Raw genomic sequence first — 14,184 nt, 5'->3', positions numbered from 1 at the left:
GGGGGTCTTAAAAGGGACTGAGGGGAATGATGTAACATCCTGTGGAACATATTCTCTGTGTGTACATATTTATGAATGGCCCAAAAAATGAAAGCAAGGACTGGTCAGGTGTCTAGTTTCTCATCATGTTAAAGGTCCCATATTTTACACCGTTCTGGAGTTTTATTTTAGGTTTTGATGTCCTTAAGAATATATATTTGCGGTATAAGTTCCAAAAACCATCTCAATATATTTTTACAGCTCCTTTCTCAGGAGCTCTGCTGAGAACAGGTCGATTTTGGCCTGTCTAATTAATATTCATGAGCCTCTCTTCTGATTGGCCTGTTGTTTTCTGAGTGACGCACGGCCAGGCCAACCACAGGTAACTAGGGTCAGCCGACGTCACAGCGCTAGCTGGAGGCAGCAAAACAAAACGGAAACTGGAGGCGACCCATTCAAACCAGCGCAGATTCGGCTACACATGAAGCTTAAAATATCATCTTGTTGTGATGTTGGGTGCCAGAATCGACGTAATACAGCCTCAAATTAGAAATTTGATCGCATATCTGCTGCCACTGCCAGACAAAAAAAACGACGACAGCTGTGGTTAAACGCGATAAAACGAGCAGACTGGACAGAAACGATCGTCAAAAATGCTCGCGTTTGCAGCGCACACTTCTTATCAGAAAAGGTTCAATAAAATATTGTCTTTTGTTTTTAGGGGCGCGTCTACAGATTTCTTGCCATATGTCTAGGTTTCTTGCATCTCACGACTATGTCATGTATAAAATAATGTCTGTGTGCATGTGTATAAAACAACTAAACTGACGATTTATATATAATCATTTGTAATTGTATATACATTGTTGTGATTAATTGTGGCTGGAACAATAATGTAGCTGTAAAAATAGTTGCCTGCTGAAATTGAAATGTATATACATCTTCATCATGACTAGATAGACACGGTGAGTTTGTCTTTACTATACACGTTAGATGTGATAACCTCATAGTAACAATCCTGTCAGATCGTCCATCCTTTGAGTTAGAGTGTAACGTTACAGGTCGGCCGATCTGGTTTCGTGGTTGAAGTTAACCTTTTTGACATGTTTCCGCAATGTTGTCTGGAGGTTTGGTAAAAGGAGAGTGGGACGGTGGGCGGTGCTCGGGGTGGTGACTGAAGGCGGTGACTGTGTAGTTCTGACGTCAACTTTTTACGGAAGTCACAACGGTTCGTGAAAAATCACAGCTACTTTATGCAGGCTGTGTGCATTTTACTGTGGACTGACTGTTTTGAAACTCATATGGTAGTTACATAGCACCTAGACCTCAGTTGTCATGGAAAATACAGTTTTGACAATATGGGACCTTTAAGTCCTCTGAGGCTCGGTTTCTGATGTCTTTCTGTCTGGGTTATATACACACTGCAGTCAGTCAACTTGTGTAGTAATTCTTCAGAGAACTAGAGTAAAACTTTTAAGGAACAGAAAGAGTGATTGACGTGCCAGCACATTACCCAACAGACACAACCTAAATGGCAAAAAGCTGAAAGACGGGTGCTGTACGTGAATGGCAGTGACTCAGTGTGTGAGTGTCTGCTAGACATGAAAGTCTGGAATGTGTCTGCACAGCCATCTGCGAGAAAACTTTTAATGCACTCAGCCGCACAGACTGTACAAATGTGTCACCGTGAGATGTCAGGAAACACGAGTTTGCGCTTTCATTCTCTTTTAACATTATGAATACAAAGTACCAGAAATGACCTTTCTCTGTAGCCATCAAAACATCTCAGCTTTTCATTACTGTAACAGTCAAACCTTGAACATCTGTCTCTCTGCCTTGTTTGCGTCTCATTAGCTCCCAAAAGTCCCCACCTACATTCAAACTCCTCATTTCCCAGAAGCAAGTGCATTAGACACCAACAAAACAGGCACACTTATTAGTTATTAGTAACAAAAAGATAAATCACAAACAAGCTGGCTCTCAGGTTGCCGTGGTGTACGGCAGCACTCGTGTCTGACGCTCACAAAGTTGGAGAGGGATCCAGCTGAGCGGGATGAAGAGTCACGTCTGGCATGTAAAGTATTTCAGACACTCTAATTGAAATATGATAAAAGTTACTGACCATAAATAGATGGAAAATTTGACTTTGATGTGAGAGAGACAAATCAAGATGTTTGCAATACAGGAAAACAATCCCTCCTCAGTCACGTCTCCCCCCACGTTATGACGCACGTCAACGATCTCGGTGTTGCATCCTGGCAGCTCACTCTATCCAAAAAACATCTGCCTGAGTCACAGAAACATGACTGATCTTTTTTGTTTTCCACCACTCTCCCTCCCTTCATTCCTCTCAACCACTCCCACTAGAGTTTCACCGCCTCTCCCTTTCTTATACTCACTTTCCCTTTTCCCCTAACTCTGGTTTTCTGCCAAAATGTGAGATAACAGACCGGCAAAGTGACAAAGGAAAAAATAAACCAGTCAAAGGGGAAAAAATGTGGTGTCAGACAGTATTAAACTTTTCTTTCTTGTTGTCTTTAATTGCACAACCTAAGACCAACTCATCAAACTTCATAATAACACGCGTTCACAGACTTGCATACTTTCTCTTGTGAAATTCCTCTAACTTGCCTATATCACTTCCTTTTACCACAAAAGTACAGTCCTAAAAACTCCCCCACACACAACCGTTAGAGCTTGATGGAATGAACGAGGAGGACTTTACAGCCTACAACTTTTATATATTTTTTCCTATTCGGACAGTCCTGAAATACGACGAGTACAACCACACTCTCGTAAGCCTGGCTCTCTGTCATCATCACTGTCAAATGGCTACCGTGACAAGCATACACTAAGCACTCCAGCAAGCCCCCTGAACTACATAATACATCATCATTCCTTGGTTTCACACACTCACACATGAAATGTGCAACCGACACCGTTCTCTCTTTACTCCACCTGTTAGGATCAAATTCACACCACAAACACACCCTGAATGTTCTAAAGTAAGTTGAAATTAGTAATGGGAAGATCGACAATTCTGTGAAACGGTTCATTTCAAAGAACAATGATTTAGCGATTCTTTTAGGCCATGACGTAATTATAATTCAAACCAATGGTTCATGTATCCTCAAAATATTGCCCTCATTCAGTCTCATACACAGTTCTACACACTTTCAATCCATTAGTCACAGAATGAGTATATATTCACACCAAGTTTTGTTTGTTTTAGTCTGACCTATAGCTTTAAGGCAGCTTTATGCCATCACAATAAAGGGGCAGTGACATTGCAGCAAGGCGGCTGATTCAAAACACCTGCTGGTCTGAGGAGGACTGAGTCTCGGCAGCTCGAAATTTACAACCCACAACTTTGAAGCGAAACAAATGCAGCCTCTCTGTTTTCATGTCAGTTGTGCTAATTGATCAGAAGTCGATCTTCAAAGTGATCTTCCTGTCCTTCATATACTCCCGTATTTACTTCCACGGGTGTTTATGACCGCCCGTAAAATGCAGAGTGTCCCAACTCGCTCCCCCAGACATGCTCATACAACAAACACCTAACTGTTTCACTGTAATTTTACATGTTGTCAGCAATCTTTATTCAACGTCAACACAAATATTCCTCCTAGCATGTTACAGAGTAATTTCCCCTGCATATTCCCTTAGACACCGGAATATGTTTGAACGCACATGTAAACGCTGAGAGAAAAAACACCCCACCCCCAGGCAGGGCTGGAGGCTTGTTGTAGTAGAAAACGATGCAAATGATTTCCTTTCAGACATACGCATTCAGTTCAGCACGAGCAGGCTGAGCCAATCCATTCAGCTTTATGAGACTGCCCAGCTCGGCACATCCCCGCAGTGGAGCCCTGCCCTCCCGTGTCAAACAAACATAAATAAAGTGAGGCTCTTTTTTGGTTCGGTTTCAACTTCTTTAAAAATAATTTATTGCAACATTTTTTTCGTCCATAGAGCTGAAAGTCAAAAACATTCTGATGCATGAAGATAGTAATAAAAGAAACACTAGTAGTTTGGCATAATATTGTGCTATTGCTTAAAGAAAATGCAAATAAGCGACTTTGTTTTCAAATATTATTAAGAAGTCACTATGGCATAACAAGCATGCAGGCTATTTTGTTGTCATGTGACAAGAAAACCATATAATGGGACTGGTTTAGACACTCATGACTGTATCAAGGTCATCACGATTTATATAAAACAAAGAAAAATATTTTTTGTTTGTTTTGATAAATAGTGTTTTATATTTTAGTATTTTTAAATAAAAAATGTCTATTTGACACAGGTAGGCAGGACTCGGCAGTGGGGATGGGCCGGGTCAGTTTACACAGTGAACCCAACCCCCTTACACCGGACACACGTGGGACTGAGACTTTACGACCTACATCTAAACAATGTCTGCCTGAACACCCCGCTTGCACAGCGCGGCCATAAATGACACCGTCAAACACAACCAACTCAAGAATTAAACAATGCTTTGATTTGTCTAAAGAATATCTCTCTAAAGACAGAAGGCCAGCCATTGTTTCAAAGGCACGAGTTGTGGGTAGTAAAGAGTTAATGCGCGTGGGGAATGAGCGCTGATCTTCCGGTCACCGTTACTACGACGCTTTCATTTTCAGACTGTTGCTAGCCTGTAATAAGGAGTGAAATTTCTTTCAGTCACGGCCAACACTCAACTATGAAGTAGTCACGAGTTTACCATGGGGATAACAATGATAAAACAACTGAGAAAACTGACTTACCTTTAGTAGTAAAACTCGTTCAGCTTGCGTCTCCACTAGCGCTCCCAAAAGTTAGACGGGATCTGTTGGAGAATAAACGAGGACATCTTTTAGTTTTCCTTACAGATGATTCGAGACGTCTGATGTAGGACACTCTGAAGGTGAAATGATTAAATGATGAGTGATCACATATAAAGAAGCTTGTATTACAAGCGGCGCTTTTGTTATAAGCGATGCGGGAATAAAATGCAGAAGCGTCGCGTCAACGCTGCCTGAGAACAAAAACAAGGGCTAAAACACCAATGTGCGACTAAAATTCCCGTCAGTACCGGTGAATGTCGCGGGCGCAGTTTATCCGTAACTTCTCCTTGGCGTATACCTTAACAGTTACCAGTCCGACCCGGCTGAATAACAACAATAGTAATCCACAAAATCGTTTATTTTCTTAAATCCTTCGGTTTAAAAGCCAAAAGTCTGTTGTGTCTCTCCGCAGAGGGCGTGCTGCTGATATTTAATGTTGTTGCTGGGTAAGTCTCGGCTCTCTATAGCTCTCTCGGCTCTCTATAGTCTGTGAGTTAAGGCAGGGATCGAGTTGCGGTGAGCAGTGAGTTTTTTGAAGGGACTCGCAGGCTCTCTTTCTCCTCTCCTCTCCTCAGCGCCGCCCCTCAGGCTCCTTTACGTCAGCGCGCACGGCCCCGGAATTCCCTTACAGCGCGGACCGCCGCGTCTTCGCCTGCTGCCTTATTTAAAATACTCCTGACTCGTGACTGTCCTACTCTCACGGCCACCCGGGACAGCGCTTCCGCCTCCTAACTATTAATAAGTCAGAACACGATAATCACGCCTCATCACACAAAAAATAGTCGACAAAAAAATGCTGTACCCAAGACTCACTCTCCTCACTCATTCAAATAACGTCAAAAACACTTCATACCATATATAGCCTTAGGACATGCTGTTCAGTACATAATGGGGCCAATAGTAATAATAATCATCATCATCATCATTATAATTATTATCGATTATGTTTATTATTAGTGTTATTATTAGTAGTAGATTTTGTAATTTGTTTATTTCAATTTTGTCACATAATTTATATTTTTATATTTATTTATATTTATTAAACAACAACAAAGATAATAATATTCCTTTATTATTATTATTATTATTATTTTGGCATACAATTAAAAGCAAAAACAACCAATTACTAACAAAAAATGTAATCTGATGTTCAGATTAACTGAAAAACAATATGGCAGTTATTGCAGGGTTTACTCAGGACATGATCGTTTTGAAGTTGAGAAAAAGTTAAAAAGAATAATTTCACAGAGAATGATCTGAGAGCGGTAGACAAGCCAGATGAGCACTGTAAATCAAAGAGCAGTAAAAATAGGACAGACATAACATTTGGACCAAGAAGTGCTGAAATAAAAATAAAAAGGACAGGAAACTGTGGATAAGAGTTTCAAAATTACACTGGAAGAGTATCTACTTTTTTCTGACTTATTCAACAGTCACGATTGAAGTGTTTTGTTTTTTTTTTGTTTTTTTTTGTAATGGCATCTGCCATGTCAGGATGTTTCTTGACTGTGTGAGGACAGCATGGTATGTTCATTTAATGGTGAACAGACGCTGCATATGTGTGCGTGATCAGCACGTTATTTTTAGCAAGGTTACATCAGTGGCAGCGAGACAAAACAGGCTGGTCAAACCACGGGAGTGTGTCACGGGAACCAGGCTTCTTGGACAGCAGCGGAAGGACATCACACACATATACAGGACGTAAGCTGCTCTGAGCACAACGTCTACCAAAAACAGGCAAACATCGACAACAGCAGATGTGCGAATGGCTTCTTTGGGAAAAATATGGCTTTTCTTCTTCTATTATTAGCAATCTATCTATCACTTCTCTTTATCACATTCCAGCTACAGCACTGTGTTCAGAACTGTTCAGAACTGTGTGTGTGGCGATGACCACATAATAGGATACACCAGACAGGGAAAAGGGATATGACTAGTGTGACGCCCTGTGATCTCTCACACCCACACTCACCCATTGTGCTCATGTACACTAACATACTAGCATTACAACAGATATCAAGAGATACGTGCATGTTTTGTTTTTTTTGAGTACTTTCATTCCAGAGGCAGGCTAGTAGTTCCGATTGGTTGGCTCTGGCCTTATAATCAGTGAGGGACAGAGCTCAGTCTCCCGTTCTCACACGGCAGCTAAGTATAGCAGCGTTCCCACAAGCACAGCAGAATCCAGAACACACACATACACAAAACTGAAATACACAGAACTGTCAGATGTGCAATGGCAAAAGTGAGTGGTATGTGTGTGTGAGAACTGACAGCAGCCTTTAGATCAAGACTCCGCTCCCACTTTGTGGGCTCCACTGAGTCAGCACTAGGGTGCACTAGTTGTCACAGCTGCCACACATGGATGGATGGTTCATTCAGAGGGTTAACTCCCACCTCTGCCCACTGTGCCTACATCTACCCCACATACACACACCATGCCAACTGATTCTGCCAACCAACTGAGTCCATGCCAACTGATTCTGAAAGTGAATGTCCCACTCAAATCGTAAGGGGACTGTAACCACCCTTTGAGGACACAGGAGGAACAATATATAAAAATAAGGATTGCAAGTGTAAGCAGCATTGCTAAATCTTACATTCAGTGATCTTGTATATGTGTATTTTTGCCTCGCAAACTTATTAACTATAGTATTTGTCATATTGTATAAATAGTTTATCGCAAAGAAAACTTGACATTTAATGAGTCATATGAATATTGTTTTAGACACATTTAGAAATTTAATTTATACTTTTTTTTTAAGATTTATACTTGGCTTTTCTTTTCTTCTTACACACATATGCTCAACATCTAAACAAACAACACAGACAAAGACACATAATGAATCGTGTGTGTGTGTGTGTGTTTATATAAATATATATATAAATAATTTCTCAAAATAAAATGTATAATTATTGTGGTGGAAATGCTGGAAGTCCATAAAAAAAATAAAAAAAACCTTTCCCGACTAGGACAGAAGAAAAATCCTTACTGTAATTTATTTTGGTACTCTTTCATTTTTGACTTTCTCCAAATCTCCAACTTATCTGTTTCTACCCAAAGCTGTAGCTTGAGGGTAACATTTAAAAGCCCCACTCAAAACCATTCTCTCTGTAGTATGAAAATTACAGCAATCTTTGGTCAGATAAAGTGGGTTTATTTGTTTATTGATGACTATAAAACAGAAGTGGTTAGGCCGCTTGACTTATGACCTTAAAGTCAAAAGGTCACACCCCTGCAGGCTGACAGCTGCTCTGAGTTTTAAAACAGGCCTGCAGCAACAACTGTAAAGTCAACACAAACTTAAAATCCAAAAGCTGTGTAACTGCCAAAAGCACTGCTATTACTTAGAAAACTGTTTAGGATGAAAATAAAACACAACAGGCCAGTGTTTACCTGGCTTTAATATAACCTGACTGATCACTCTGCGAGATGTAGAGACAGATGAAAAAAAAGTGATATCTTTGCTGGAATCAAACCCTGATAGCAAATTTCATAGCTAACATCTAACGCTTCATTTTAAATGTCACTGTGAACCCTGACACACTCCATGAGCTCAAAGGTCACAGTGAGGGGGAGTTTACAGGATTTAGATGAGAAAATGCCAGTATCTATCTCCACTACCAAAAGACAGAGGACTTATCTACTCTCTGAAGGAGAAGAGAGGATTCAGGGGATTCTAAGAGAACACAGACCAAACAAGCATGAGAAAACCTAAGTCTACGAGGGACAGTGTGACACTCAAGACTCAAAGTGTTCTTGATACAGACGAGAGGAGTGGTGCTCAGAGAGCATGAAAGTGAGAGACAGCCTGAGAGCGAGAGAGACAGAATGAAAAGACAGTCTCCATACCTGCTGGGAAATTCAGCTCAAAATGGCAGCTGGTTTCTAGCTGGTCAACCAGCCTGAAATGAAATATGTTCTAAATGCATGTTATAGATCTTATAGTTAAAGGGTTAGTTCACCCAAAAATGAAAATTTTGTCATTAATTACTCACCCTCGTGTTGTTCCAAACCCGTAAGACCTTCTTCATCTTCGGAACACAATTTAAGATATTTTTGATGAAATATGAGGGCTCTCTCAATGATGACGTCATTACGCCGGATCTGGGTCAGCGCCGGCACCGCCACCCGCTCGCGTCATGGTACTGTCGTGAACGCGCGTCCACAAGTGACGCAGTAGAGACGAAAATGTGGAATAAAGTCGTTATTTTTGTTTTCTTTCTGCAAAAAAGTATTCTCGTAGCTTCGAACAACACGAGGGTGAGTAATTATTTTTTTTCATATCGCAATATATATCACAGAAAACATATCGCTATGTGAGTTTTATCCAATATCGTATTTTCCAATAATAGAGCAATTTAAGATATTTTTGATGAAATATGAGGGCTCTCTCAATGATGACGTCATTACGCCGGATCTGGGTCAGCGCCGGCACCGCCACCCGCTCGCGTCATGGTACTGTCGTGAACGCGCGTCCACAAGTGACGCAGTAGAGACGAAAATGTGGAATAAAGTCGTTATTTTTGTTTTCTTTGTGCAAAAAAGTATTCTCGTAGCTTCGAACAACACAAGGCTGAGTAATTAATGACAGAATTTTTGGGTGAACTAACCCTTTAACAATTCATCACTGCATGTTTCATTTTTACTTTTTTTAAAAAAAAATTTTGCAACCTTTAATCAAAATATCACTATGAGATCTTCCAGCTGGTTTGTTGCTGGTCCAAGATGGGTCACAAGCTTTAGCTGGATTTAACAGCAGAGATTTCTCTCCCTTCCCTATTGTATGTGCACCAGCTGGGAACATGTGCACATACACACACACATACACACACACACACACACACACACGCACGTTTACTTAAGGTGGGCGTACACGGTGCGATTTTTGCTGTCGTACGAGCTCGCAGGCGATTTTTTTCTCTCGGGAGAAAATCGCAGATGCTCGCATGGTCGCAGCTCGTACCGTGTGAGAAGAATTACGGGCCGATCAGAGAACGTTACGAGCACCTCCCGTGCTCCCGATAATTTTCAAACATGTAAAAAAAAATCGAACGCTGTCGGTTTAAATTCGTGGCGTATGTGCGGTTGAACAAGACGATTTGGAAGTTCAGAGTTTGTAAAATCGTAGTAAATTCGTGTTGTGTGTGACTGCCTCTGTACGATTTTCGGATAAACTTAATCGTGACATGTGCGAGGGTTCACGACATTCCGACCATCAGAATCGCACCGTGTACGCCCCCGCCTTTAGCTAACTAAATGGGGACATTACATAGACTTCTATTGTTTTTATATACTATAGTTATATACTTTTTAACCTAAACCCACCCCTACCCCTCACAGAAAACTTTCTGCATTTTTACAATTTCAAAAAAACTTTGTTTACTTTATTTTTATACCAGTTTTACAAATGAGGACGTCCCCAAATGGAGGTTTTTGGCGATTTTGTCAGGTTTTGCTAACTTTTGGGTACAAATTTGTCCCCAAAATATGGTTAAGTACCTCCTTAACTACAGATTAACCTTTCTACCCTGAAGCGGGGGACACGCTGGCAGTGACCTTGAGACGAAGCCGTGTGTTGTTGCATTCAGGAGCTGCAGAGCAGTGACAGACAAAGACCGAGGCTCAAAACCAAACCAGCTGCTTACCTAGACAGTGTTTCTGGGCATCACGTGTATCGGTACTTAGTGTTTCCTTAGTGGTTCTTAAAAATACTGTCTAGTAGGCTTTGATGCCCCAAAATTCTGCATAATATCCAAACATGCTGTCTACGCAGACAACTCACTACCTCAACTGACTGGGAGTGCAAATGTCATGACAAAAAACACTGTTATGGTAAAGAGCTTTCTGTGTCTATGATGCCCCAAAATGCTGCATTTACATATGGTCCCCAAACGCTGTCTAGTGGCGCTTTTCCACTGCATGGTACGGCACGGTTTGGCTCGGTACGGTTCACTTTTGGGGTTTTTTCCACTGGGTACAGTACCTGGTACCTGGTACTTTTTTTAGTACCACTTCGGTTGGGGTTCCAAGTGAACCGTACCGTTACCAAAACGTGACGTGTAAACTCTGCTGATCACGGATTGGCCGGAGAGAATCGTCACTACCTGCGTCACTGAACTTGCGACACAAACACAAAAGAACCGCTAGATTTAAATCAGCACAGCCAGCGAAGGATCGAACGCAACTGTTTTGAACAAGCGCACCTTTTTTAACAACCAAAAAGTGGTTGTTTCGTTGTCTGTTGAGGAAGTACAGACATTCCTCTTGTTGATAGCAGAGGAACGGATCCAGCGAGAGCTTGATGGGGCGACGCGTAATGAAAAAGTTTTTCAGGAGTCGCGGCAGTAGAGGCGGCGCAACTATAACAACATGTGAATAATGCCGCCCATTCTAAAGCGATACTAAACTGCCCTAGCCCGGGCCTTGTCGGACAGCTCATCAGAATTCTTGGCCCGAGTCCGACCCCGTCTTTTTTTTTCCCCCTTCTCCCAAAACAGCTTAGATTACTGTTTTTTAAAGTAACGACTAAGCGGCCAGCGGCAGACAGTGAGTTGATCATGTTTGATCAATTTAGCCTTCTCAAATCATCACGACTTGCCTAAAATAAAATCTATAGATATAAAACAGTTCAAGCATATCACAATGTTAGTTTAAATGTTTAACCTATATAAATGTGCGCTATTAGACGCATATCTAATCGTTTGTGCGGAGAGCTAAAGTGCGCTTTACAGGACATGGAGGAGCCGACGCGATAACTTGCATTGAAAACAACGTAAAATATGCCGTCATTTTTGCTCATAAAGGTAAGAGTAAGACATCACTCGGAACTGTAAAGGGTCTACTTTTATTTGTGTGCACATACAATATCAACAAAGCGTTGTGCTTTTATAAAATAAAGGATAAATACAGGATGCGCTTTCTGCAATTTCGGCCAGGAGCGCTTCACAATGATGAACCGAAACTCAGCGAATACTTACCTCACAGACATGCTAAATATATCTATAGAACATTTTAAATTACTACTTTAAAACTAAATAATTCAAATCAAAAACAAAAACTCTTTTTATGGATTTGATCAAATCCGTAAAAATTCATTTCTCTCTAAAGGCGCGTCCAATGAGGAGATAGTTAGGATCGTCATCTTCATCTTTGCGACACAGACTCAGAAAACACTAATTTATTAATAAATTATTCAAATATCTCCTTACTATTTCCCCCCGACACATTCAAGGTAATTACTTTTGCTGGGGCTTTGCGGCACGCTTTAGCCTATTGCGTGCGTTTTTTGTTGTCATGTGCAAAGATATGTTTGCAGATTCTGCACTGCACATGACCTATTGACTCTCTGTTTGCCATGGTAATCAAATCAAAACTCTTCCAAAATGCAGCTTTTCCCGAAGCATTGGGAACTTTTATTAACTCCCCACGCTCCAACTTCTCCCTAATGTTCTGCACGGTCAACTGTCACCTGTATGCTAATGCGTGCGTATATGCGTTGCGTATTGCATAGGCTATGTATAATATGCCTATTTATAATATAATCAATATAACAATATTTCATACAGTAGCCTATGTGTGCTCTGCGCGCATATGGGCACAATAAAAGGAGAGAAGCTAAATGAGCCCGAGCCCGATCTGTAAAAAAATTTAAAATGGCCCGAGCCCGGCCCAAATGAACTCAGCGTCATTCTCATTCTCAGCGACCCGACGGGCTTGCAGGCCTCTAGTACACACACACACACACACATATAACATGATGACCTACTGAATACACACTCATCTCGCCCAACACATACTATACTTCTGTGAATGGGGAGTCTATGGGATTGACTCCCTTTTGCAGCCAGCCTCTAGCGGCCAGTTGATGAATTACAGTTTAAGTCACTTCCTTGTTGGCATCACAAGAGAGAGCGGGAGGTTGCCGCTTGGACTCAACACAACCCGCCTGTTCTGTACTCCTCCAACTGTCAATAAGATAGCAGAATTGTGTTAACTCAACATGCAGAGGTGTTGGCCCATCAATGAATTTACTCTGATGAATTAGCATACAAAGATATTGTACACATCCTGTAATCAGTGTAAAGGTGAAATGGAGACAAGGCATTACAAAACCTTTATTCTTTAGTGCCACTCATCCAGAACAAAAGAAAACACACAGGCCCACTACAGACAAACAAGAAGACTGTTCTTCCATTGTATTAATGATTTCCAAACGACGCCAACCAGAACTGAGTACACAGGACTTTTTTTTTCTATGTAGGAACTTGCTACTGGCTTCTAATACTGAGCTAACAATATTTTATGTCCCTTGTCCTAAAATTGTATCTTCACACAAACCTTTCTGCATTTTTATATTCTCATAAGTCATTATTTAATACATTAAGCTATTTTCCTCATAAAGACTGTTGGCTGCTCCCCACAATTTTAGCAATTTCAAGTTTTACTTTTCTAATGTAGCCAAATCCTTACCTACACAATCTGTGTAGAATTCGTTCAGTCGCTTTTTGATTGATCAGAAAGGAGCTGTTTTCTCATTTTTCTTCTTTCAATATTAAATCAAAAAACGACTGAATGAACAATACACGGTGTCACAAGCTAAGCTTGGTGACAACTAAGAGATTACATGGACTTGATTTGACTTGTGACCATGTTCTCCACAATTAAAACACAACATCGGCCTTGTCAGAACTTTGCATAACAGGTGGAGCTTTAGCGGTACAAGTCTTATTGTGGGTGGGCTTTAACATCTTAGTTTGACCACTAGTATGAGAGTCTGAACCAACCCCAATCCCCTCAGACTTACCTCTGGCAGGATGTAGGATACCTGCATACCGGTAGTTTCCAGAGCCTTTCCGTGCAGCGATGTATGCCTCAACAAGCAGAACAGCTTCTGCAGCAGAGGAGGGTTCCGCTCTTTAACCAAAGTCGTTACTTCTGTGTAGAGCACTCGTAAGTATTGCTCCAACACCAGAGTCTCCATAATATCCTCCTTGCTGCTGCTGTTGTCAAACTTTACCCATTTGCAGAACAGATCCTTGAGGCGGACATAAAGTTTTCATAGAGTCTCCTCTGCAGCTGTCTCACGGGCTCTGAACCTCAGTCCATATGTTTCAGGGTTTATTTCATATTTGGCCAAGATTGCCTGTTTGACCTCATAATAGTCCTGTGTCAGCATAGGGTCCATTGTGACAAAAGCACTTAACAACGGGATAAGGCGTAAAGCCCAGTCCTCCTTTAGCCACTTGAAGCCTTTCGCCAGTCTTTCGAATGTTGTGAGGAAATCCTAGATGTCATCATTATCCCGTAGTCATAATTCCAGCCCTGGTATGTTCAAAGTCCAGCTGTATCTGGTTGACCTGATGCTGGAGGACTTTGTAT

General features: G+C 41.2%; 1 protein-coding gene across 1 annotated transcript in view; it reads right to left on the bottom strand.

Moving 5' to 3' along the window:
- The window catches only part of LOC107707072 (lysine-specific demethylase 6B-like), a 31,486-nt gene extending 26,050 nt beyond the window's left edge, over nucleotides 1–5,436 (bottom strand). Inside the window, exons 1-2 of the mRNA XM_016510954.1 lie at nucleotides 5,051–5,436; nucleotides 4,743–4,804 (exon numbers count right to left, since the gene is read on the bottom strand). The gene's annotated coding sequence lies outside the window, so the exon portion shown is untranslated. The remainder of the gene's footprint in view (nucleotides 1–4,742; nucleotides 4,805–5,050) is intronic.
- Between the last annotated feature and the right edge of the window lie 8,748 nt (nucleotides 5,437–14,184).

The sequence above is a fragment of the Sinocyclocheilus rhinocerous genome, unplaced genomic scaffold (genome assembly GCF_001515625.1).
Source record: "Sinocyclocheilus rhinocerous isolate Xijiao unplaced genomic scaffold, SAMN03320098_v1.1 scaffold865, whole genome shotgun sequence".
Lineage (NCBI taxonomy): Eukaryota > Metazoa > Chordata > Actinopteri > Cypriniformes > Cyprinidae > Sinocyclocheilus > Sinocyclocheilus rhinocerous.
The sequence above is the reverse complement of the archived record's forward strand: the minus strand, read 5'-3'. Positions and strand labels throughout refer to the sequence as shown.